The sequence below is a fragment of the Wyeomyia smithii genome, chromosome 1 (assembly GCF_029784165.1).
Source record: "Wyeomyia smithii strain HCP4-BCI-WySm-NY-G18 chromosome 1, ASM2978416v1, whole genome shotgun sequence".
In the NCBI taxonomy this organism is placed as follows: Eukaryota; Metazoa; Arthropoda; class Insecta; order Diptera; family Culicidae; genus Wyeomyia; species Wyeomyia smithii.
The window spans coordinates 47393381-47420409 of NC_073694.1; the positions used below are offsets into that span (position 1 = coordinate 47393381).

The 27029-nt window shown below is 37.2% G+C and overlaps 1 protein-coding gene across 8 annotated transcripts in view; it reads right to left on the reverse strand.

Annotated features, from left to right (window-relative positions):
• LOC129718575 (neutral ceramidase) overlaps positions 1-27029 on the reverse strand; it is a 47490-nt gene that overhangs the window by 14501 nt on the left and 5960 nt on the right. Inside the window, exon 1 of one of the 8 annotated variants that reach the window (XM_055669477.1) lies at positions 25112-25251. The exons of 4 other annotated variants lie outside the window; for them this stretch is intronic. The gene's annotated coding sequence lies outside the window, so the exon portion shown is untranslated. Of the gene's footprint in view, positions 1-8933; positions 9075-9151; positions 9976-25111; positions 25252-27029 lie in introns of those variants that run through there. 3 more of the 8 variants (XM_055669480.1, XM_055669476.1, XM_055669479.1) reach the window with 3 other exon arrangements.

A 27029-nucleotide genomic window follows, 5' to 3' on the forward strand; every position in this document is an offset into this window, starting at 1 on the left:
GAGAAGATTCAGATTTCATTTTGGATTTGATGAGAAAAAATAGGAAAGTGTATTGTGAGATTACCATGAATAATAATATTTTCGTTATATTATTATATTGCTGTGCGTAATAATTGTCTCGTCGTCCTTTTCATCCTCACTTGTGCTTTCGTATTGTTTTAATAAATTTAAAACCATTTTCATCACCAACGAGTACGATATAAATCACATCGTATGGATATTAGCCAAATTGCACACCGTTTTGTCAACTGACCTTTCGTTTATAATTGAAAAAACGGCTACTGTGTTAAAAATACGTGGCGGATGGAATTTTTCTACAGATTTCTTTGTTTCAACTCAACGGCAAGGCTCCAGCATATATGATGGGTGATATACTCAATAAAAAAGTTGTCATGAACAGTCAAAATATGTTGTACCGACAAAAAACTTTCAAATGCGTTTTTCTCGGTTTGATGTCTATGGCATATTAGCCAATTTTTGAATTATGGGCAGTCCATCTGAAGTGGCAGATACTAAGAAACATAAAAGTGCTGTAGAAAAACCGAAGCAAACTCCTCCGGGATTGACAAGATTGAATTCAAGTAAGGAGTTTCCGGCACTTCCAGGAACATCAAAATACCCAACTGTTCCTTCTTTTTCGTCCTAGATTCAGCCAGAATCTGGACTGCTGAGATTTCAGATATTGTGGACTGGATTTTTGAAAATTTCAACATAACTGATCCTCTTAAAAGTCTTCTGCTGGCATTTCTACCAACAGTTAAAACGTTTTTGAAGCAGTTGACTGCTAAATGGCCCCTCCTTGCAGCGATCGTATCCTTCGATGGCTAATTCATCGGCTGAGATGAAGGATTCTATCTCTATTTCACAGTGGAATTATAGAAGTATCATCCCCAAAATTGATTCATTTAAAGTGTTGATTAATAAGCATAAATGCGATGCATTTTCCCTCTGTGCAACTTGGCTCACTTCTAATGTAGATCTCAACTTCCATGATTTTAATATAATTCGCCTTGACCGAGACACCCCTTACGGAGGAGTACTTCTAGGGATTAAGAAGTGCTATTCTTTCTATCGTATTAACCTCCCCTCGGTCCCAGGCTTCGAAGCTGTCGCATGTCAAATGACAATACAAGGTAAAGAGCTTTGTATTGTCTCAATATATATTCCACCCAGAGCACAGGTTGGGCAACGGCTGCTCTTTGATTTAATAGAACTTCTTCCCTGACCACGTTTGATTTTGGGAGATTTCAATTCTCACGGCGTGGCTTGGGGTTCCCCTTCTAATGATAACCGCTCCTCTTTGATCTATAACCTCTGCGACGACTTCGATATGACAATATTAAACAACGGGAACATGACACGCGTTCCGAAACCTCCAGCGCGCCCCAGTGCTTTAGATTTATCTTTATGTTCAACATCGCTACGGTTGGATTGCATATGGAAGGTAGTCCTTGATCCCCACGGTAGCGATCATTCGCCTAGCCAAATTTCAATTGATAATGGTTAAACTCGCACGCGATCAGTTGATATTCCGTATGACCTCACACGGAATATCGATTGGAAGTTATACGAGGAAATGATTTCAGAAGCTGTCGAGTCGATTCAACATCACCCACCACTTGAAGAATACAACCTCCTCGCGGGCTTGATTCTCGACGCCGCGTTGCAAGCCCAAACGAAGAAATATCCCGGCGCGACTACCAAAAAACGGCCTCCCACTCCGTGGTGGGACAAAGAGTGCTCCGATGTCTACACGGGAAAATCCGACGCGTTTAAGGCCTTCTTTCGGGTAAAACGTGAACCCGCCTACTTTAAGCGGTATTTGGAGCTTGAAACCAAGTATAAAAGCTTGGTCCGAGCAAAGATATTGGCGTCGGTTCGTAAACGAAACGTCGAAGGAGACATCGATGAGCACTCTTTGGAACACAGCCCGAAGAATGCGAAATCGTATAACGGTCAACGAAAGCGAGGATTCTTCAAGTCGGTGGATATTTGACTTTGCCAGGAAAGTATGTCCGGACTCTGTTCCTGTGCAAAACATTGTACGCGATACGCCTCCGGGCCACGACGCAATAGAATCACCATTTACGATGGCAGAATTTTCAGTCCTGTAACAATAACGCGCCTGGGTTAGATAGAATCAAATTCAACTTGTTGAAGAATCTACCCGGCACTGCCAAGAGGCGCTTGTTGAACTTGTTCAATAAGTTCCTGGAGCAAAATATTGTACCGCAGGATTGGAGGCAAGTGAAGGTGATCGCCATCCAAAAACCGGGAAAACCAGCTTCTGATCACAACTCTTATAGGCCGATTGCTAGCTATCCTGTATCCGGAAATTGATGGAGAAAATGATACTCCGTCGTTTAGACCATTGGGTCGAATCAAATGGTCTACTTTCAGATACTCAATTTGGCCTTCGCCGTGCCAAAGGAACGAATGATTGTCTTGCGTAGCCTATGCTCGCAAAAAAGAAATGGCATCTGTGTTCTTGGACATTAAGGGGGCTTTTGATTCCGTTTCTATTGACATTCTTTCGGGCAAACTTCACCGACAAGGATTATCACCAATTTCAAACAATTTTTTGCATAATTTGTTGTCCCAAAAGCATATGCATTTTACGCAAGGCGATTTGGCAACTTTTCGTATTAGCTACATGGGTCTTCCCCAGGGCTCATGCTTAAGCCCCCTTCTTTACAATTTTTATGTGAATGACATCGACGCATGTCTGGCAAATTTATGCACGATAAGACAACTTGCAGACGACAGCGTGGTCTCTGTTACAGGAGCCAAAGCTGCCGATTTGCAAGGACCATTGCAAGATACCTTGGACAATTTGTCTGCTTGGGCTTTACAGCTAGGAATCGAATTCTCTCCGGAAAAGACTGAGATAGTAGTTTTTTCTAGGAAGCGCGAGCCTGCTCAGCTCCACTTACAGTTAATGGGTGAAACGATTTCTCAGGTTTTGGTATCTAAATATCTTGGTGTCTGGTTCGATTCAAAAGGCACCTGGGGATGTCACGTGAGGTATCTGATGAAAAAATGTCAACAGAGAGTAAATTTTCTCTGGACAATTACTGGATCATGGTGGGGCGCCCACCCAGGAGACCTTATAAGGCTTTACCAAACAACGGTATTGTCGGTGCTTGAGTACGGGTGTTTCTGCTTCCGCTCCGCTGCAAATACCCACTTAATCAAGCTGGAACGATTGCAGTATCGTGGTTTCCGTATTGCCTTAGGTTGCATGCATTCTACCCATACGATGAGTTTGGAAGTTTTGACGGGCGTTCTCCCATTAAAAGACCGCTTTTGGGATCTGACTACTCGTATTCTCATCAAATGTGAGGTTTTGAACCCCTTGGTAATTGAAGATTTCGATAGGCTAGTTGAACTTAATTTTCAAACCCGTTTCATGACTGTGTATTTCAATCACATGTCTCAAAGTATAAATCCTTTCTCATACACCTCCAATCGTGTCAACTTGTTAGATACTTCTGTTTCTACTGTGTTTTTCGATACATCCATGATGGAAGAAACTCGTGGAATCCCGGATCATTTACGCGTGCAGAAGATCTCTAAAATATTTTATAACAAACTAAAAAACATCAACTGCGACAATGCGTTTTATACTGATGGATCACTTCTCAACGGGTCCACTGGCTTCGGTATCTTCAACAATAATTTTACCGTCTCTTACAAGCTCGATAATCCTGCTTCTGTTTACGTCGCAGAATTGGCTGCAATTCTGTATACCTTATGGATTATTGAAAAAATGCCCGCGGACCATTACTTCATCTTTACGGACAGTCTCAGTTCTATTGAGGCTCTTCGATCGATGAAGGATGTAAGGCACTCTCCGTATTGCCTGGGGAAAATACGACAACATCTGAGTGCTTTATCCGAAAATCTTCTCAGATTACCTTAGTGTGGGTCCCTTCTCATTGTTCCATTCCGGGCAATGGGAAAGCGGACACTTTGGCTAAGGTGGGTGCAACAAACGGTGATATTTACAACAGACCTATTGCCTACAATGAATTTTCAAAATTTTCACGTCAGAATACACTTATCAACTGGCAGGCCTCGTGGGATAATGGAGAACTGGGGAGGTGGCTACACAGCATCATCCCCAAGGTTTCCACCAAACCTTGGTTTCGGGGGTTGGATGTAGGACGAGATTTCATTCGCATGATGTCTCGGATTATGTCCAACCACTACGGGTTAGACGCACATCTCCTGCGTATTGGGCTGGCGAGCAGTAATCATTGCGTTTGTGGATTGGGGTACCAAGACATTGAACACGTGGTTTGGGTGTGTGCTGAATTCCGCGGCGCCAGATCTCTACTTTTGGATACCCTCAGGGCCCGAGGAATACAGCCCTATGTGCCAGTTCGTGATATCCTCGCTCAGCGAAACTTGCCATACATGCTAATATTTATAGCTACTTGAAGAGCATCAAAGTGCCAATTTAACAGCGAAACGAATCTCGGATAAAAAAAACCATGTTAGATTTAGTATTAGATTTAGTATCAGCTCGTAGTCGGCAGCGAGGATAAAAAGTTTGTCTTTAGCTTATAAGATATTTTAGACCATAAGGCATTAGATTAAATTGGCTCCGTAAAACATTAATTTGTATTGTGCCGTGTCAAATAAATGTTGTGAAAAAAAAACATGTTTTGTCGATTACTCATTAAAAATCCTGAATCTGATGAACATTACTCGTAGTTTTCCCACTGACTGGTGAGTCGGAAAACCAGTAAGTGGACCTTTATGGCGTACAAAGGTAGTGTAGTTTATCCTTTTTTGACGAGAAATAAGATACAACTCCCGGTTATTTATTTCATTGACGGGCATGAGGGCCATACCGCATATGAAATTGAGCTAATACTTTCTCGATTGAGCGTTTCGTTTAAATTCGGTTGTTCATATTATCACAAATCTAGGTAGGGTTATGCGACTGAACGAGTTTGGTGGAATTTATTTTCTTTTGGCGAAAACGCTGTCAACTATTCAAAATGTATAGCAGTCAAGGCCAATCCAGAACTGTCTGATCCTCGCAAGTCTGAAGCAAATTTTTCTTTTAAATCAATTGAACTGAATTAGAAGCGAGAGACCATGGACAGATTAACAAAAAGACCAAAGGCGACTGTGAACAGAAACTTTGTAATGATTTGTTCTCTAAAGAAGACATCTTGTTTGGACATTACGATGAGTTAGTTTTGTTATATTATCTCAATTGCATCGATTAATTATCTATTACAGAAATACAGAAGAAGTGGCTACAGAGGGTTGGCGATCTACAAGAAAGGCCACCGCCTGGACTGTAGTGGTTATCGGGGCATAACCCTTCTCAACAACGTTTTCAAAATTTTCTCCCGTATTCTGTTCCAAAAACTAAGGCCGTAGCAGGAGAAATTTGTTGGCGATGTGTGTTTCAATGTGGTTTTCGAGGAGAGGCTCCACTACGGACCAAATGTTCACCCTGCGACAGATCCTCGATAAATTTCGAGAATTTAACTTGCAGACTCACCATCTGTTTATAAGCTTTAAGGTAGCGTACAATACAGTTAAGAGCGTTATGGCGAATTATGCTAAAACATAGTTTCCCAACCAAACTAATTTTTTTTATTCTCGCTTATTTTCCGTCGGTCTAGTTCCGCCCCTGTTGTGGCCAATCACCGACGCCCAGGGAGGCGACTCCACACCCAGGACCCTAACTCACGACCCGTTTATTAACGGACCGGCGCCAACGGCTTTACTTCCTCATGCGAACGGAAGGCGTGATCCCAGAGATTTTTAGCCTCAGAAAATCTCCCGGTGTCGGCTAGGATTGAATCTAGACCAGTTGGGTTGGTTGTAAGTGGATCACGCCACCTCACAACCATCGACACCTATGTCGGCGGTGGGATTCGAACCCAGGCGTCGAGCGTGGTTGGCGGAGACGTTACCAACCACACTAGGCCCCCGCTCTAACCAAACTAATTAGGCTGATACGTGCTACCCTTGAAAGTTCTACATCATACATCAGGATAACCGGTGAGATATCGGACTCCTTCGTGACGTTAGATGGTTTGAAACAGGGAAACGGGCTGTCAAACTTATTGTTCAACATCGCATTGGAGGGTGCTATAAGGGAGGTTGGCGAGACCTTGATACGACCATCAGAAGCTACTTGAATGAGCCCGGTACGTCTAACAAGTAGAACAGAAAAAAAAACAATGTGAGGGGCCCCCTCCAGTTTTGACTTCTCGAAAGCGCCTAAAGCTTCACCGGAAGAAAGAAGAAGAGATGAAAAATTCGGAAAAAGAGAAAATCTGAGGAAAAACGTGAACAATGAAAAAATAAACCAAAAAAAATGAAATGATCAGAAAGACTACAGAGTGGCTGGAACGTTTTTTTTTTTCTCATTGCGATCCCTCCTCTCACTCCCACTTCAACAAGCTCATAAGGAGCCTTTTGGTAGTAGTCGCAACTGTTTGAAGTATGGATTGCAGGAATTAAACACTAATAAGGATCAAGCTACAAATGATACAAGCACTACTTAAATACTCCATAACATACAATGATCATTGGAATCTTCTATCCTACATTACAACTTTTTAAACATTTTCTCAGTTTATGGAAATGACAGTCATAGTTTAAAATGTTATGGGTTCGATCTGTAGTACAAATATTATATTCCAGAAATCGGATGCATCATCAAGCAAACGACACTCTATGGTCTTCTAGCAAAGTGACTGTAATGCACAAATTCAGAAATGTTCAGAAGACGATTTCTTTTGTTCATGCATTGCACCTAATCTATACCTGCAACCCCTATTGACCTCCTTACGTATAGACATTTGATGAGAACATACAACAACAATATTGCACGCTAGCCTGTGAGGCTAATAGCGGTCTCGATCAACTAGAGTAGGTGAGATAATTAGTTATCGAGATTGTTTTTGGCAAAGTTTCCAGCTCGAAAAGTTTCTCGACCGGATCTGAAATCGAACCCGATATCACAACCGTGTGGGAGAGCTAGCCGATCGACATCGCTAACCATAGAGCCACGGGGACCACAAATGATGAGAAAGGAAATTAAAAACTTGGAAACTTTGTTCCACGACCGTGACTACGTTTCAAAAACATGATTGCCAATAGACAAATTGCAACGAAGCGACGACCATATAAATTTTATTCTAGGATTTATTTTGAATAGATAATACTTTGAATTCAAGTTCTTTGGCGTCAATAGGTGTAGTTTGATGCCCTGAACATGAAAATGTTAATAAGTGAAATTTGACATTTTCTTTGATTCAATCCATATCTCTGAAATTAGATGAATAAAACAAAATAAATCTATTTGTCTCGGAAAAATTCTTATGCAGGTTTCAATAGTGTGATGATTACACAGTGCAACAAAAATTGACTTTTTTTCTGCCTTGGCCTATATATATTTTTTTTGTGTATTTTCATGCAAAACTAAATCTCCCCGAGTTTAAACATATTTCAACTTAACCCTCTAGTGCCCAGTGCCGCCTCTAGACGGTCTTCAGTCAAACCTCTAGAAAGCTTCAATAAGGACTTAAAAAATGTTTATAAGGCTTTATAGTGATTTTTTCGAAGTCCGTCTAAAAATTATTTTGGGTACTAGTGGGTTAAGGGGCAACAATGGCGCCATTTTGAATTTTTGAGAAACTGGAAATTTTTGATATTTTTTCGACGCCATTTTATTTTAAGTAAAAAAGTCTCAGAAATCGAATGGAAGGTGTCTAATCTACGTAAAATGTCAGCAAAATGTCGATTTTGCCCCAATTTCCCTACAATATAAAAATACGTTTATCTGCTGACATTTTACGTAGATCAGGCACCTACCATTCGATTTCTGAGACTTTTTTACTAAAAATAAGATATAATTAGACTACCACTTTGAGATATTAGCGCATTACCATTAATGCTCAAAAATAATCGATATTATTTTTCTTTGTGAAATATACTAAAACTATGCCAAAACCGGTTTCGTAGAATCACCGTTTTGAGCTTAGTTTTTGTCCGATTTAAGTTCTGTTTTTTTCAAAAGATGGGTAAAAAGATGCTAATATGTGAACAAACTCTTAGAATTTTGGTATTTGGTCTCAAAACAAAATGGCGTCGAAAAAACATCAAAAATTTCCAATTTCTCAAAAATTCAAAATGGCGCCATCGTTGCCCCTTAAGTTGAAATATGTTCAAACTCCGGGAAATTTATTTTCGCATCAAACTTGATAAAAAGGCAAAAAAATTGTTGCACTGTGTTTTTCAACAAATGAGATATCCATTTTGACATAAGTTTAGCTTTGCTATAGAACAGTATTGATGTAAGAATTCCTTCGTTCATTTACAATCGGCGCGTGTCTTAAGTAAACACAATACTATCGAATTCAACATAAAAAGCTTATTTATGTCGAATAACAAACATTCGTTCAAAGTTACAAACAACAGTCTCGAGCCGAGAGTAGATAATATACCGTTAGCTTCCACATATGATGCTTACTTCTACAAAAACTATCAACTTTAGTTCAGTATCACTATGAAAACAACTTGTTGTTTTTTTTTGTCTATATTTTTGAGGTTTTGAGCCTGCGGACAACTTGTTGTCTAAATTACCACAATTGTGCAGTTTTAATTTGAAATAATATTTCGGTAACATTAATGTCACCGTGAATTACAGCAGAATGAATTGCATTTTTCCCAACGTCCCATGGTGAAGGTTCATGTGACGGTGCCAGCGTGAACAAATTTACAACAATGATGACAGGTTCAAGTTTAAGCGAAACAGTAGAGATAAATACCGCCTGCCACTTCTTTGTTTAGGTGCTAATAAAAGGGAGTAAAACAATAGCTTGATAGGAGACTGACAATTCAATAATGATGCCAATGCGGAATACTAAACGAGGACGAAAATAAGTTCATCTTACTAGAATAACATCCACAATGACATTCGTTCGTATTCACTATCCAGAACACTCTTCTCAAAACTGCCGTACAAAATAGTGATTCAATCAATTAACCTCAGCTCGAAAACGAATTTTGTGCAATCTCCTGACATTTGCTCCACACTGAAAATTTACTATATACAATCCGACAGACGGCTACAAGATGGGGTATAGAGCAACACATCCACCGTTTCGATTACCTCCAGCGGCGGTGTTTCCGATTATCACTTTTCGCTTCCATCACTCGCCGATCAACCGGAGACCAATTGCTAGTTATATACAGCTGGTTCGGCAGTCTTGAATGTCATGTTATTGCTACTGCGTTGGTGAACAATGCGTGACGATATGTTGCAGAAGCGACAAATCACGTTCAACAATGCACAACACTCCTACAAAACCACCATTAGTTGGCACCTTCTATCAAGTTTTATCCAGTATAGACTTGGATCACACGTAAAACGACTGCTTAAAAACCAAATGAATAGTGTGGCTATTTGCACTGGACAGATTGGCATTGCCCACTCCTGGTGGAGCCGATAGAATTACCATTTCGACGTCAGACACGCTGTGCGATACGACATTCACGTTGATTTTTTTCGGCGCAATTTCATACGCACTCGGAATGGGTCTTCTGCCACAAGTAACACATGGTCTCTCCTTTCGGTCTCACATGGCGCAATCGAGCAGATATAGTACCAGTGATGATCTATTCAAATCAAACAAACACACTTCAGCTGGTAGATCAGTAACACTGTTATGTAACCATTTGCTCCGATTTCAGTTGAGCAATTCTTCACGTTCGTGTTTTCTACTAATAGCACAGGTAAATCATCGATTGAAAAGATCTTGCTAGGAATATCCAGGCCAACTACTGTTTTGCGTTGGTCTTTAGTCACGTAGAGACTATACTTCGACTGATAGTGCAAAACTTGAACTTGTCGCCAAAATCGTACGCAAAACACAACTCCGAACGCGCGTCGTATGCGGCCACGAGCTTTCTACGTGAGTTCACTTTCGATACTGAAGGCAAGCTGGAAAATAAGACGGTCAACCGAAGCAGCTGATGTTGTAATCTTTTCGGCGGTGAATGCGTGCCGAAAGAGAGTGAGAGTGTTTGAGAGTGTGGCACCAGAAGTTTACACCGAAAGTGCAACCGGTGCCCTAAACTTTCAGCACTAAACGAACCTATACTAGCGACATTTACGACGATACTATTTTAGGACCTTACGGATGGGTAGCTTTGTCCGATTAAAAGGTGTACCGCCGCAAGCTCAGGGAATAAAACCTTTGTAATGTTAAGGGTGACTAATCAGTTTTCTTGTTAAAATAGTAACAATGCATATTGAGTGTTGCTATCTTTCTTAGCAAATGTAGTATCAGAACATGAACATAAAAACACGCTTAAATCAAAAAATAAATTGTATGTACAGTCCCTTCTACAATTATGGGTCAGTCAACGTGTTGTCTGAATGTTCAAAAATGGATATAAAATCGGAAAAATTATTAACTACGAATGTTTTACTATCTATCTCTGTGTTCTGATGTGTACTTTCGATCAACAATTAGTTTCACTGCAGTTGATGCGTGTAAATCGGTTGGGAAGAAAAATATCACTTACATAGCCAGAGATACAATTATGGGTCACATTTGGCATTCGAAATCATTAAGACTATAAAATCATCAAATTACATAACGCAAGTTATTTTATTGTTATAAAAGCTTGATAATAAGTTATTTTATTCAGTCTTGTCGCATAATCGTGTAAAAGTAATAAAAATAGCCAAAATATGGACTGACCCACAATTGTGTAACGCAAGATGTAGCATTACTACAATTATGGGTCACTTTACTTATTGCACCGAGCAGAATTATAGTTTTAGTGACATTTTCAACTTTTAATCATTTTATTCGTATGAATGAGGTTACAAGTGAGTTGCAAAAAATACCACTGCTAATGAAAATTGTTCAGTTTAATGAGAAAAGACGTATTTGCGTGGAAGTGACCCATAATTGTAGCTGACCCATAACTGTGGAGGGACTGTACAATTGTTAACATACCATTAACCTGAAACAAACTCAGGCAATTCATCGTATGTCCGAATTTCGACTGTAACACGTCTAGTTGTTATATGCTCAACCGCTGATGATTCTTCGACTTTATTAATGTGAACTTTTTTCTTCGACTTCATTAATGTGAACTTTTGTTTCTGAAAAACAGTGCAGAACAAACTATGCAAAACATGGTCCATTAATCGCATGATAAATGCCCATAAATGCACTTTTCACGATAACTCTAAGGTGTAAGACAGAGAAGTTAGGTTTTGCAGCGTCACTAGCGGTGGAGTTCCGAACTAAAACTTATTGTCTGAGGCTTTTTAAAAACTGAATGTCTTCTGAAGATAGTATATCAATAAAACTAATATGTAGAAAGTAAATCAAAAAAAAATTCACGACTTTGAGCTTTTGTAGGTTCGACTGTGCAGTGGCAAAAAAAGTATTTCTCATCACTTGGTGACGGGTGATTCATTACAGCAACCCAAAGAAAAGAAAGCAATGAAAACTAACCGGTATGTCCCTTAAGCTGGAAGTACAAAGTCAGCAGAACAAAGAGTTAATAGCATGAAAATTTAGTGCTCATTCGATGCTCATTTAATGCCATTTCGCCAAATTTAATGCTCCATCATTTCTCTGAAAAATGCGATTGTTTGCTAGCTTAAGAAAATAGCTAGCAGACAATATACGAAAATAGCATTTTTAGTCACAAAACAGTTTTATAACGGTCAAAAACATTTAATGCTCATTTAATGCTCTTGAAAAAACCTGATTTTCATGATAATTTTATAGATTTTGTAAAAATTTTTCAAAGATATAATAATACATAAAGAGCTTCATTTTTTTCAAATATTTTCCTCTGAAAACAATCAGAATCCTTTTGATACGATTGGATACCAATTGAATGCTTCCATATGCGAGCAGTTTCAATAACTTAGGTGCATTTTTCATTAAATAAATTATTTTCAAAAATATTGTTGTGCTAGCTTAAGAAAAAAGTTAGCAGTACAATGGCCAGAAACAGCATTTACAAGCAATAAACTGTTGTATGGTTTAAAAATTTAATGCTCATTAAATGCTCTTGAAAAAAACCTGATTTTCGTGATAATTTTATTGATTTTGTATAAATTTTTCAGAAATATAATAAATTCGTGGTAACTAGATGTACAGTAAGGTCTTGATGCGTTGCGATGCGTTCCAAGTTTCTATGGAATCGCGTAAAAAAAGACATTTTTGAGCTGCGAATATAACGAGGAAACCCTTTTTTAAATGTTTGAATCTCGTTCGAAAATGATAGAGGTCAATCTGGAAACCAAAATTCAACGTTTTAAATTTTCAGTATTTACACTAAAAATTGTGATTTTTTTTGAAAACGGATATATGATTACCTAAAATATGATTAGCCTAAAATGAAAAACGTGATTGAAATGAGGTCAATATCTTGTACCGTTTTTGAGTAATTACGAAAAGCAACTCGCGTAAAAAAAACCGTGTAAAAAAGACCGTACTGTATTTATCAGGAACAAAGCCCGGAAAGGAGAACTGTTTCTTTTCATGGTTTTAAAAAGCTAGGTTAAACCTGTTAAAAAATCAATCTATCAACATGCTTCATTCCAGGAGTTCTTGGCAAAGGTCTAAAAGATGTGCATTTTCTTTACTATCGGATTTCCGAAAGTCCTGCATCAAACGGGTCGAAGTTTCACTCGAGATCTGTTGTTTAAATTTTTAAAATCTTCTTTTTTTTACTCAAATAGCATCTATTTGACACGGCACAATACATATTTATGTTTTACGGAGCCAATTATTACTAGTGTCTTACTTTATAAAGTATCTTATAAACTAAGAGCAATTTTTTTATCCTCGCTGCCAGCTACGAGTTACAATTAAATCTAATTAAAACTAACATGTTTCTGAAAAATCTACTTTTTAGAAGTCAAAAAGTCTCCGAGCTGCAAGACGCTCCTAGAAAGTCGATTTTTTAAAGCACATTTCTCGAGACAACACCCGATCTTGTAATTTCACTCATTCCTGAGACAATTGGCTTAATAAAAAATTAATTTTGACAATTTCATCAACCAATATCTGTGACTTTTTTCATCGGTAAAAATGAAACCTTGATTGGTTTGAGGCCATTTCAACATTTCAAAGTGCAATCGAGCTAAAATTTTGCATGAGGGCATTTTTTCGAAAAGACGAAATTTTTGAGACTGGCCGCTGAACGAAATTCGAAGGTAATGTTTTTCCCAAGTGTTTCATTAGCAAACAGTAAAGGCAGAACCCTATTGAAAAGCAAAGCCTTGGTGCTTCATTCCGATTCGGAACTCGACCTTCTGTTTATTATACACAGACTTCACAGCCAACTGTTTCAGGGTGGCGACTCAATTTACAGAAATAAATTCCCTGATTTTCCCTGATGTTCTTAATTTTTTTCCCTGACTATTCAAATTTATTTTAAACTAATTTAAGTTACGACTTTTTGAAGTAGAATACTTCTCTCAGAAAGTTCGGCTACACAGGGATGTGAAATGAAAATCTAAAACCGAAAAAAGTGAAAAATATGTCCAATTTCAAATGTTAATAAATCGGTTAGTATTCGATGGATTTCCTTCGTCCTTGCAGTAATAGATTGCACAGTAAAAAAATTTACATTTCTTTAAATGCACATAAATGGAGCATTAGAAACCATGTAATATTCCGTGTGGCATGATATTCACATGCAATGTAAATGATTATATTGTTAATTTGCATGCATATTTATATTCAAAGCTTTAAGTTTATATCACTTAACGTACAAATTTACATGGTTTAAAACGATTCTGTATTGTGCATTATTAACGGTGTGAAATTATATAAGTTTTTCACTTTATGTGCTAGAAACCGCTATGTGCTTTCATTTGTATTATGTGTAAATTTCATTTTTTGGTACTGTGTGGAAAATCTTCTAAGATTCTTCCCAAAAGAAGATAATTGTAGTTTTATTATTCACACTATTGTACTATTGAAAATAGTCAAGCCTTGTCAAAACGAAAAATTCGACCTCTGATTGGTCGTTATATGATTGCTTCCCAAGCACGGTCGACAGAATCATATACCTTGCAATTTTTAACATGCTATTTTGCCTATAAAAGAGCCTGTTTCAGCCGAAGCCGCTCATAATAGTTCTAGACAGCGACAACAGCAGTCGTCCTCCCTTAGCAGCAGCACTAGCAGTGCAGTGGATACCAACGATGGCGGAAAGCGGCCACAGCTGTGACGTAGCAATGGATAGCGCACTAGTTGCCAGCTGATGCAGGGACAGTGGATACCAATGGCAGCGTATAGCGGCCACAACTGTGGCATGGCTATGGATAGCGCACTAGTTGCAGCGGATCTCAGCATCAATAGCGGCTGATGCAGTGAGACACTTTAGTGAAATGCAGTCTCTGTGCGATAGTGGGCACTAGTAAATGCATCCAATGAAAAGTTGACTCATTTTGACAACACGTGAGCCGTCTAGTTTTGAGTGTTGTATCAGCATTTCACTGTTTACTTTATCACCACGAATACTTTGTTTGCACTGTCAGTGATAACGCAAAGTTGTAATCGGCATCTTATCCGATACTAAATTGAACAACAAATTGTCCTTTTCAGGATGAAATAAAAACCTGATGAATAAAGCGTTAATGTTTTCTCTTGAGTTAATTTACATTTTTAAATTTGGAAAAGTTCTATATTTTACTTCATTTCCGTGTCTCAGAACGTACTGAATTATCTTTTCCTTCAGTCATGAGCACGACATCCGAAACAATTTAATCTCAAAATTTAAAAATTGTCAAGCCCCAACCATGACAAGCAACTTACTATATTATTGAAAATGGTCAATCCTTGTTGAAGCGCAAAATTCGATTGATCTGTTTACTGCCCCTGTTTACATAGTTGACGTAGCAACCAACATCATCATTGCGAGAAAAACGCGTTTTTGTTATTTTAACCCAAATAATTATATTGAGATACAATTTCAACAAAATAGTCTGTCAATTTTATGAAGATTGATGTTCGAATAGAGGCTTCATGGATTAAACGAGTCTGCCCGTGGTAATTGATCCAGGAAAACCGCTACGCCAGTTTATGCGAATAAACATGCATTTTTATCGCAGATTGTTCGCATAGCTTGGCGTTAAAACTCGACTACTTCCCACTCTGCCTCGCAGTTGATTCAGTTTTATCAATCGTGTTTCGGTCAAACGTCAGTTATTGTCCATCGGCAGTTTCAGTTAGACAAAAACGCACAAACACACAAACAAACACGCACACATACACACACAAACACATTCATAAAGACTTAAATTTACGCTAAGGTGGGTAATCGCAACAAGGAAAAATGCAAAATATGACAGCACAGAGCCAAAAAAATTTTTTTTGGTTCAATTTAGGCTTCCAGACAATGCTGAACCTGCCGAATATGGATTATTCGTGCCTCTGATTGGTGCATTACATATCCATGTACATGAATTTGTATGAAAATTAGTATAGGAAAACTTTTTCGCATGTTTCTTCCTAGAGAGCTATCGATCAATCCACTTCCGGTAGTGTCAGGATTGTTTGGGACCCCAAATAGAACCATAAAAACGTTCTGGAAAATCGATTGAATTTACCCACCGTAATTTACACACACGATTTAATTATTTCATCTGATGCAAATATCCACTAGTAGGGGGAAAGAACACGGTGACTTTAGATCTTTCGGAGGCTGAGTGTTTGTAAAAATATTATTATACAATACAAGAATTCAATCCCCCTTTCTCCTTTTCCCTTTTCCATGGAATATTTGTCGAATTAAACGACGTAACTTAGACAAACAGACAGTAGTTAGACAGTCAAGTAAAACGACTTAACATAGACAATTGCACCTTGTAAGGAATGACGCCAGTTTTTGCAACCAATTGGCAGTTACGCCAAAACGTTTTTCCAATATTTCTCAAAAGTTTTAGAACAAAATAGTTTTCTTTTCGTTCGTAGCGTATGTATCTTAAAGAAAGGAAGCTGAATCAACGAAAAAGTGCATTTTGGTCATTTTGGCTCTCACGTCAACTATGTAAACAGGGGCAGTTAGTCAACGTTTATTTACTAGAAAAAATGACTGACACGCAAGCAGCCGGGTTATTTTTCTTGTAAAAGTATTCTACTTCAACCTTGCGGTTGTGGCTTTGCACACAACCCTCCTGTTATTTTTACCTAAATGTACTAAAAAGGATCAGACTTGAACTGATTCCTGCTAAAATTCCCACTAGTAATTGAAACAGTTTAGCTTCGCTTTTGCTAACTTGAATTTTGAACAAAGATATTTTTTGTTGAGAAACACTTGAAACACACTATTGAAAAAGAGAAGGGTTTCAACCCTATAAAACAATCCCCAGTCTACGCCACTGGCGACTGGAAACTTGATCGTTTTTATTTTTTATGAACGATGAAATCTGAACGAAATTATCGCTGGAGAACGGTATCGACTTCAATTGATGCGAATAGGTCCAGAACGGCATGAACAACGGCAACAGTACGAGCAGAGGAACGAAATAGTGATTCTACTGCATGACGACGCTCGACCTCATACTGTTAACGTCGATAGAAATCAAATGAGAAGTACCACCTCACCCGCCATTGAAATGATTTAGTCTGAGTAAAAACAACTTACGATTGAGTTGAGTGGAGGAAGGGGGATGGTTGGTTGGGTAAATAAATAATGATAATGAGAAAGGTAAATGTTTTGAGAGATATGGGGTGAAGCTAGGTCAGATGGAAATATAGTTAAGTAGCAAGTAACTTTTACTGACGAGGCTCAAAATAGTGCTTAAGGCTTTGGAAAGTCGCTACCAGTCCAGTGTTTACAGATAATTTCTATTTCTTTTATACGTGACCAGATTTTTAGAGAACTTTACGGGGGCAGCACCTGAGATATGGTGGTAAAGGTCCTCTTAGCGGAGCTGAAGAGCTTGAGCTATACTGGCTATATATAATTGCATTAGTTTCTTTTAAATTGGGTACATGTTTAATATCATGCCTAAACTATATATTCAGCGAAATCGCTCATTCGGCAAATTTTTTGTGTGATTTGATTAAAAATTAAATAATCAAAAGAGACATAAATCCATTTTCGAGTTCAACCAATCGTAGACCAATAAATTCTTAGCTATTGTAAAAACTATCCAGTTAGCTATTCAAATTAATAGTAGTTTTATTGGTATAATATATGTAAGTTATTTATAAACCAACAAAACTTCAAGTTCACGAACTTGGTCAGCCCCTATTAGTACCTAATTATCAAATCAATAGGTGAATACAACCAGATCCAATATCCGTTCAACTGGTTTCTATGAAACCTACTAACGAGCAGAACCAAAAGCCCTTGTCGTTGAAAATGCGTTTTTATAGGCTGGTCTGCTTGTAAACTCTGCATCTTTGCTGCATGTGTGGCTACAAATGGTGACTTCTCAACACTGTTAGTAATGTGTAATAGGAATTGTTATGATTTGTTCGGTTCAATTAAGTAATTAAGGCTTCTCGTTCGTTTGTATTATTTGTATTTTTCTAATTGTAAATTACTACTTTCCTTAAACAACCCTATTCATCATGAGCGTCAAAAATGCCTTCGCCTTTAACTTAACACATCTTTGAGTATGCATACGAATTCACAATTTATCAATGAAACGAACAGATATAATAAGTCTCAATGTTTCGTCGAAACACTGTTAGAACTAGTAGTAGCTTTGAGTTTATCTAGCCTTAACAATATGTTTAGGAAAAATATAGCTTCAAACCAAGTCCTTGGTATGGGGCGGAACAAATACTCTTTGAAGAGTAAAAGCAAGAACTCGATCTTCACAGCGAAACCAACGTAAAATCAATCGAAACCCATCAAATTAATCGATGCAATTAAACAGACCAAGGTAAAAGTTGTTCGAAAGCATACAATGGAATGTTGATGAATTGAAAACAATCAGTGGTAACTTTTTTTCTGACAGCAACCTCTAGCATAATCCTAACCTAACCTGGCCGTTATTAGACACCCTAATATGGCGCACTTATCACCACAGTAGAATGGCGGTTTTGTTTTTGGTTATGATTTAGTGATCTTAGGCGTCACAACAAAAGGAGGTCAACGTAAATCAGGTTAGGATCGTTATTGAGAGATATCTTGTTTGTCCTAATGGAATAAGTAGGCTTTATCTTGAGCGTAGTTCGTTTACCTTTTAGGGGAATCAAAAAGTAGTGCGCCAATTCAAATCGAAGAGCGGCAGAAAAAGACTACAGATTAACTCCTACTATAATGACAAAAAATTACTCACGATATACAGTCATGGAGAAAAAAATAAATACACTTGCAATGTTGGATGATTTTTCGTATTTGCGCAGTGATTTTAATTGTTGTATGATGTTATGTTACGTCATTAAGATCTGCAGACACTCTTTTTGAAAGAAGAACGGAGAAATAACTGGAGAACATTCTTTGTCGGTGATTCCGAAAATTTTTTGCGTGAGTTAGTGTTTTTAAAGTGGCGACAAAAATAAATACACTATTGAAATATATATACAAAACAATCCAAATTAGCTTTATTTCTCTACATATTGTTAGCAAAGTGATTTTTTACGTTACAAAACTCACTTTCAAAATTTTGTGGCCTGTTTTTTGTTTTGTAAAGCCATATTTAATCTTCGTGGAATGTTTACCCCCAGGTTTTCACGAGTATAAGCTGAACTAGCATCAGATCGACTTGAACTGTCCTACAGTACGGTCGCATTTTACCAACAGCTCGAGGCTAAGTCTTAGACTACCGAGAGATATTAAAATTTTGTTTTTCGCTTTCAACAGGCAATCTTTTTTAAAGACTACCTGTTGAAAGGCAAAGTAATAAATTTGTTTTTAAAGTTAACGAGTGTTTAGTTAATTAATTTGGTTTGAGATATTTCTACTTAAATTCTATAGTGAAGTGAAAGTGTAGTGAAGTTGTCCAGTTATGCCTGGAATTTATTTTATTTTGGCGGAATCTTTTGATGGCCATAAACATCTTTTACAGTATTTGACTGAAAAGATTTTATACATCTCTTTTACTCTTTTGATGCTAAAAACGAGAGACCGTTTAAGGCTGTGTTGAAAGGTCTCTCAAATGATCAAAGTATTGATGAAATCAAAGATTGTTTGTCAGAATCACTTGGTTTTGCCCCCAACCAAGTAATTTTGATGAAACGAAAGGCAAATGCCAAAATTTTTCAAACTGGGATACACCAGGAAAATTACTTAGTACATTTTGATCGTACCAAAGTACATAATTTAAAATGTTTAGAAAAAGCACGTGTTTTATTCAACGTGCGAATAAAGTGGGAAAATTTCAAGAGACATGGAGGAATCCATAATCTTACGCAATGTCGGAATTGTAAAGCCTATGGTCATGGAACTCGAAACTGCCATATGGCTGCAAAATGTATGATTTGTGGTGACACTAGTCACACGAAAGATATCTGCCCCGTGAAAGAGATCACTAATAGTTTCAAATGTGTAAATTGTGGGGGAAATCACAAATCTAATTTCTTTAATTGTCCTGTAAGGTCAAAAATTATTGCTTCTAGACAACGTAGGAATTCTAAACAACCTGTTGTCAATGTGGGTAATCAAAAGACTTTCAGTACTGTTCAGGCATCACCAGCACTTTCATTAGCAGGTGTGTCTGTAGGTAATAATTTAAATTCAGATAACAAATTTCAGAAAAATAATCCTGTTCAGGCAACACCAGGCTATTCATATGCCAGTGTCCTTTCAGGTAATATTTCAAATTCAAACAGTAACAAACCATTCGTGTTTGGTGCTGAAAAGTCAGCCAGTACTGATTTAGGTAATCCAACTCCCGAAAAGATTGAATACCTACAACAATCCATGCTGCAGCTAATGTCCGTTTTGTTGAACTGTAACTCGATGTACAAGGCTGTTCAAGAAGGTATAAAATTTACAACTAATTTTGTTATGGAATTGAAATTCAGCAATGATTTTAAATAATGCTGTAAATTTTCTAGATTGGAATGCTCGCTCTTTAGAAGCGAAAGAGGATGAATTTTTCAATTTTTTAACAGTCCACGATGTGCATATTGCAGTTGTGACTGAAACGCTTTTAAAGCCAAATATTAAACTAAAAAAGAACCCAAATTTTATAGTTCATAGGTTTGATAGAATTGATGTTGCCGGTGGTGGAGTTGCAATAGTTATCCACCGTCGAATAAAACATCGTGTTTTACCCCATCTTGAAACCAAAGTTATCGAGAGTTTGAGAATTGAAATTGAAACAAGTATTGGCATTTTATTTATAGCCGCAGTGTTTTTGCCTTTTCAATGCACTGGTGAGCGAAAAAATTATTTCAAGGGAGATTTGCAAAAACTCACAAGAAATAAATCTAAATTTTTAATCATCGGTGATTTTAATGCGAAACATCGATCTTGGAATAATGCTCAAAGCAATTCTAATGGAAAAATTTTGTTTAATGATTGCTCGGCTGGATTTTATTCAGTTTTATTTCCAAATGGTCCTACATGTTATTCTTCTATTAGGAATCCATCTACAATTGATTTGGTTCTAACAAATCAAAGCCGTCATGACGTGATTTATTAACTCATGCTGACTTTGATTCTGATCATCTTCCCATAACATTTTCTATTTCCCATGAAACTATTTTAAATCCCACTAGATCTGTGTTAAATTATCACAAGACTAATTGGGATAGATATCGTTCTACGATCGAGGAAAATTTGAATGATGATATTATTTTACAAAATAGTGCTGACATTGACAGAGCATTAGAAAATTTTAGCAGCTTCATACTCAATGCCCGGAATTTATCAGTTCCTAAGGGAATACCAAAGATCTCGTGATCCTGCTTTGAAAATTATTTTTCAAGAATTACAAAAGGAAATTAAACATAGATTCACTCTTTTGCGAAATGAGAATTTCATGAGAGAAGTTGAACAACTAAAACCTTATTCAAAACCTTTCTGGAAGCTTTCGAAGGTTCTTAAGAAACCCTCGAAGCCCATTCCAGCCCTTAAAGATGGTGATTGCATTTTTCTAACGAATGAACAAAAATCTCAAAAACTTGCTCAGCAGTTTAAGAGTGTTCATAACTCCAATTTGAATGTAAAGTAAGTATGTTCAGATCACCACCCAAGAATTTCTTTCCGAAGATGTATTGGAGACAAACTTGAATGAGGTGCGAACCATTCTCAAAAAACTCAAGAACATGAAAGCACCAGGAGATGATGGGATTTTCTATATCCTCATCAAAAGACTTCCCGAAAACTCTTTAAATTTCTTGGTAAAAATTTTTAACAGATGCTTTCTACTAGCACATTTTCCTACGAAATGGAAAAATGCCAAAATCACTCCAATTTTAAAACCCGAAAAGAATCCAGCTGAGGCATCAAGTTATCGACCAGTTAGTTTACTTTCCTCTATTAGCAAACCTTTTGAAAGAATAATTCTTAATAGAATGATAACACATATTAATGAGAACTCAATTTTTGCAAATGAGCAGTTTGGTTTTCGCCATGGGCATTCCACTACTCATCAGTTACTTAGAGTAACAAATATGATTCGAGCTAATAATTCTGAAGGCTTTTCGACTGGAGCTGCTCTTCTAGATATAGAAAAGGCATTCGACAGTGTTTGGCATCAAGGTTTAATAGCTAAAATGTCAAATTTCAGTTTTCCGCTTTACCTCACAAAAATGATACAAAGTTATTTAACTGACCGCACTTTCCAGGTTAACTATCTAAATGGTAAATCTAGTAGATTGCCTGTTAGAGCTGGTGTGCCTCAGAGGAGTATCTTGGGCCCAATCTTATATAACATTTTTACTTCTGATCTTCCTGATTTACCACCAGGTTGTGGAAAATCTCTGTTTTGTGACGATACAAGCATTTCCGCAAAAGGAAAAAGCCACGTGTTATATGCAGTCGGCTTCAAAAAGTTTAGAGATATTTTCTTCATACTTACAAAAATGGAAGATTTCCCCTAATGCTTCTAAAACACAGTTAATTATTTTTCCTCATAAGCCAAGAGTTTCATTTCTCAAACCCACCCATAACCACGTTATTAAGATGAACGGTGTGGTCTTAAATTGGTCTGATCAAGTTAAATACTTAGGGCTAATTTATGATATGAATCTTACTTTCAAGGAGCACATTGAAAATATCCAGTCAAAGTGCAATAAGTATATCAAGTGTTTATATCCTCTTATCAACAGGAATTCTAGACTTTGTCTCAAGAATAAACTGTTAATTTACAAACAAATATTTAGACCAGCAATGTTATATGCAGTTCCCATCTGGACAAGTTGTTGTGCAACCAGGAAGAAGATAATTCAAAGGATTCAGAATAAACTTTTGAAAATGATTTTGAAGCGTCCTCCCTGGTTTAGCACGAACGAGCTACATAGGCTCACTTATGTAGAAATATTAGAAAATATGTCAAGCCAAATTATCAACAAATTCCGACAAAAATCGTTGCAATCCTCAATTGCAACGATTAGCTCACTTTATAGTCAGTAATATAGTTTTAAGTTTATTTTAAGTTTCGTTTTATTCCTTTTTTTTTCTTGACAAGTAGGTTTAATAATTTTCCTACAATTACATTATCTTAACTGCGAAAGCTAATAACATTCAATAATACTAAAAAGCGTACAAATATATATAATAGTGTTGAAATGTCACCATTTGTGGCAGAACACACAATACTAGTTCTGAATAGATATTTTAGTACATAAATAAATAATTACAAACACCCCCCCCCCCCCTATTAAAAAAAACTGAACTAGCATTTACGCTGCCTGTCCGACGTTCCATAAGTCTGTTTTATTCTTTGGATGATGCTTTGCAACCTAGACTTTCCCAATCTTTCATAGAATTTCTAAAGGATTTAAATTAGGAATCTGCGCTGGTCAAACTAATAATTTTATATTTTCGTTTGAAAATCATCCTCGTGTTTTCATTACTGTATGTTTAGGATCGTTATACTGCATAGAGATCCAGCAAAGTGGCATGTTTTCTTCGGTATATGGAAGCAAAATCGACCACCTAGGTACACATGAAACTTTTATCTACTTCAAAAGCGAAACATTTTGGCAAGAACTGAATTTTCTAACAAGTTTTTAGACTAGGGTGCAACTAAATGGCACATCGTGTTTTGGTCGGATGAGTCGAAATTTAACCTTTTTGGTTCAAACGGTCAGCAGCTGGTAAGAAGACCGGTGAATACTGCCTTCAACGCACAATTAACCACGAAAGTAGTAAAATTTGGAAGTGACCACGAAACGGTGTAATACTGTTTTCTGATGCTGGTATGGAACCCATTGATTTTATAACATAGACAATGAATACTAACGACTGTGTAGATGTTTTACGTAGCGCAATGCTTCCGTATACCAAAGAAAACATGCTTCTTCGTTGGAGAGTAACGATCCTAAACATACAGCATTGAAAACACGAAGATGATTTTTAAACGAAAATATAAAATGATTAGTTTGACCAGCGCAGAATTTTAATTTGAATCCTTTAGAAATTCTATGGAAGATTGGGAAAGTCTAGGTTGCAAAGCATCATCCAAAGAATAAAACAGACTTATGGAACGTCGAGCAGGCAGCGTGAAATGCTAGTTAAGCTTCTACTCGTGAAAACTTGGTGGTAAACATACCCGGAAGATTGAATATGGTTTTACAAAACAAAGGACAAGCCACAAAATTTTCAAAGTGAGTTTTGTAACGTTAAAGGTCACTTTGCCAACGATATGTAGAAAAATAATGCTAATTTGGATTGTTTTGTATATATATTTCAATTGTGTATTTATTTTTGTCGCCACTTTAAAAACACTAACACACGCAACAATTTTTCGGAATCACCGACAAAGAAATTTCTCCAGTCATTTCTCCGTGCCTCTTTTAAAAAGAGTATCTGCGGATCATAATGACGTAACATAACATCATACAACAATAAAAATCAGTGCGCAAATACGAATAATTATCCAACACTGCAAGTGTATTTATTATTTTCTCAAAGACTGTACATATAGCACAACTGTAGAAGTATTACAATAGAAGTGGCTGAAGGGAGCTTCGTTTTGAATAATTGTAAAAAAACCAATAACACCATTTTGATCCCATTCATTTTTCACACTTATGTTTGAGATTTTTGAATCATAATTTTCACTGACAAAGGCCAGTTTACATCCGCTGATAGAATGAACAGCAAACGGCGGTTTTTTATTTCCCAAGTGCCTTGTTCATTCATTCAGTGTGGAAAAATGCGATGTCACTGACGCTTCTAGACTTCCGTGCTTGAGCAGAGGAGCTATTGGACAACGCGGAAGTTTGGATCGAATATTTACGCAGCATCAGGGCTTGTTATAGCGAACGGCTTCAGTTGAAATATTTCCAGTTTTTTGTTCATTCGTTAGCAGGTTTTATATTTACACAGATAGATACTGGTTTCGGCGGAGATTTTTTTTTGACACTGCCCCATACGATTATAATTCTTCCAATTATCACATTAAGTATGCGACCTGATCGTTGATTGGGGGTCAGCCACCTTCCATTGTGCATTTTATTTTTAACTTGTTTTCATGGTCTTTTTGCCTGAATACAGTGTAGTTGCAGTACAGTACAAGTTATTATCTTTAAAAAGGAGCACATTGCCGTTGTGATTGTGCAACACGCGGGTATTACTAGCTCACAGACACGCTGCATTGCAGGTCATCGACGTGACGGTCAACGTGTTTAAATTTACGTTCAAGCATGTTCAATGTACTTAGAAGGTAAGCAGAGACAGGTATGGAGGCTTTGGAGATGATAATTGTTGGGTGGTATTGAGCTCGATGTTGCAAGCTACATGCACTCGTGAGGTGTGCATGCACTACCTCCTTCGAGATTGCTCTCAGAGGTTTGGCCACAATTATTGGTTCAAGTAAATGTATGCGTTTTTTCTTCACCTTTCGTAAGGCTTCGCGTTCAACACTGAGTGAATGCAATTGCAGTTTTTAAATGGACAAAAGACCTTTTTATTAATTCATTAGGAAATCACGTAACGATAAATCACATACCTTATGTCTTCACATAACATACACTACTGACATCGAGCGACGAGTAAGTTTGTCGTTTGCTAAATAATGTTTGCAACTTGTAACTGAACCTGAATATCGTAGATTGTAACAATTACGTGTTTAGTGCAGTAGAAATAACCTGATACTGAGCGGATCGCCGGCCGTAACGGATCATTTTATGAAAACCACTTCTATCGGTGGTTCTTAGAAGGGTATAGGCAGTAACTGAGAATCAAGTTTGGTTGTCAACAATCAAAGGTGGAAAAATAAAGACACTCGTTTGAAGTGCCTGATTATTGAGAACTTTCACTGCTGAGTGCTACTGAACGATGGATGCCATTGATAGCGCATATATAATCTTCAAGCAAACATAGCTATTGTAACAAATGAAAAAGTCTTATTTGCAAATAAAAACTTCAAAGTAAAAACTTTAAGTTATGAATCAAAATGGTAGACAGGTATGAGATGTTTTCACTTTAAACAACGGAAGTCCAAGCTTCTTTCACGCGATGTTGTGAATAACTTAGTCTACGACATTAATTTCTAACGTCGAGGTCGTTTGCGAATCCTACACTCAAAGAAATCGACACGACACTATAAAGTGTTTGGCACTTGATTTCGCCCTACTGGTCCAAACATATAGAATTCATATGCGAAACACTTAAGAATTATTTATCGTGCAACACCTCATTTTCAAAAGGAAAACACTTTCAATTCTCGTGATATGACATATAGACATAAAGTGTTTGGATTTTGAATCTCAAATGAATGTTCACCGAGCTTCGAATGTCTTTTCTTCGATTTTAAAATGAAAATAGTTTTACATGGAAGTGATTGCATATTACATAACTTTATTTTATTTATGAAATTTAAAATTTATTTTTTTTACTATAATAATTCATCGCCAAATATAATCTTTACTTCTCTGTTGAAGAAGCCTGTAAAGCAAACAAAGAATTTAATTAATTGAATTTAATTTTAATTAGTAAACAAATACTTGCCTCTAGCGTAAAGATGCTTTCATCAGAATCTTTGTGATCTTGTGCTGGAAGAACGAAATAAAATTAGAATTCGATTCTTTTACGTGACCTAAATCACTTACCTTGCCAAAACTTACAGATGCAGTCCGGAAAATCGTCGAACTTCTAAGCCATATGACACCTGCTGACTTCTCATCTTTCGCCATTTTTCTACATTTCAGCACAAACGGCACTTCATTTGACATATAAAAATAAAACAAATCAACTGAAAGTGTTTCGCACATGATAATCACTGTGATGAACATAAAACATAACATAACATGAACATAAACAGTGGGGCAGATTCAAGTGTAATTCACTTGAAAGGAATGTTGGAATCATATGTGAAAAAGGTGGCGCTCATGGATGTAAGTTGATGTGTGCGACAACTTGAAACGAAAGTGAAAAATGATTGAATTCGATAAAAACAAATCTTCTAATAACAATGTGGAGTCTTTTAATATCCAATTGATGAAACACTTGGATGGAGCGTGCGCAGTTTTTTCAGTGTATGAGTTGACTACCTTCGCTGAAAATCGTGCCTCTCGTTTCGATGCACGCTCGTTGGATTACCCTGTTAAGAGCAATGCTGAACAATGTGCAGGATACCCAAGTAACGCTGTTTGGCTGTATTAAGCGCTATAAAACTTTAATAAAACTAATATTGTTACTAGGGTAATCTATCTCTGTGTTAACGCACTGTGCGCTTCAAAGGGATTCGAGTGATTCCCTGAGACCCACACGTGACACATGACTCGATCCAAGGTAGCTTTGACAAGTCATTCAAGTTTACCCACCACAACAGACCGAACCGTTTGCGCTTGCCGGAAGGCACTTCTCGGATATAATTGACCTCCGAACCTATCATGACGCAAACGTCGATGGTAAAAATGCGCCAA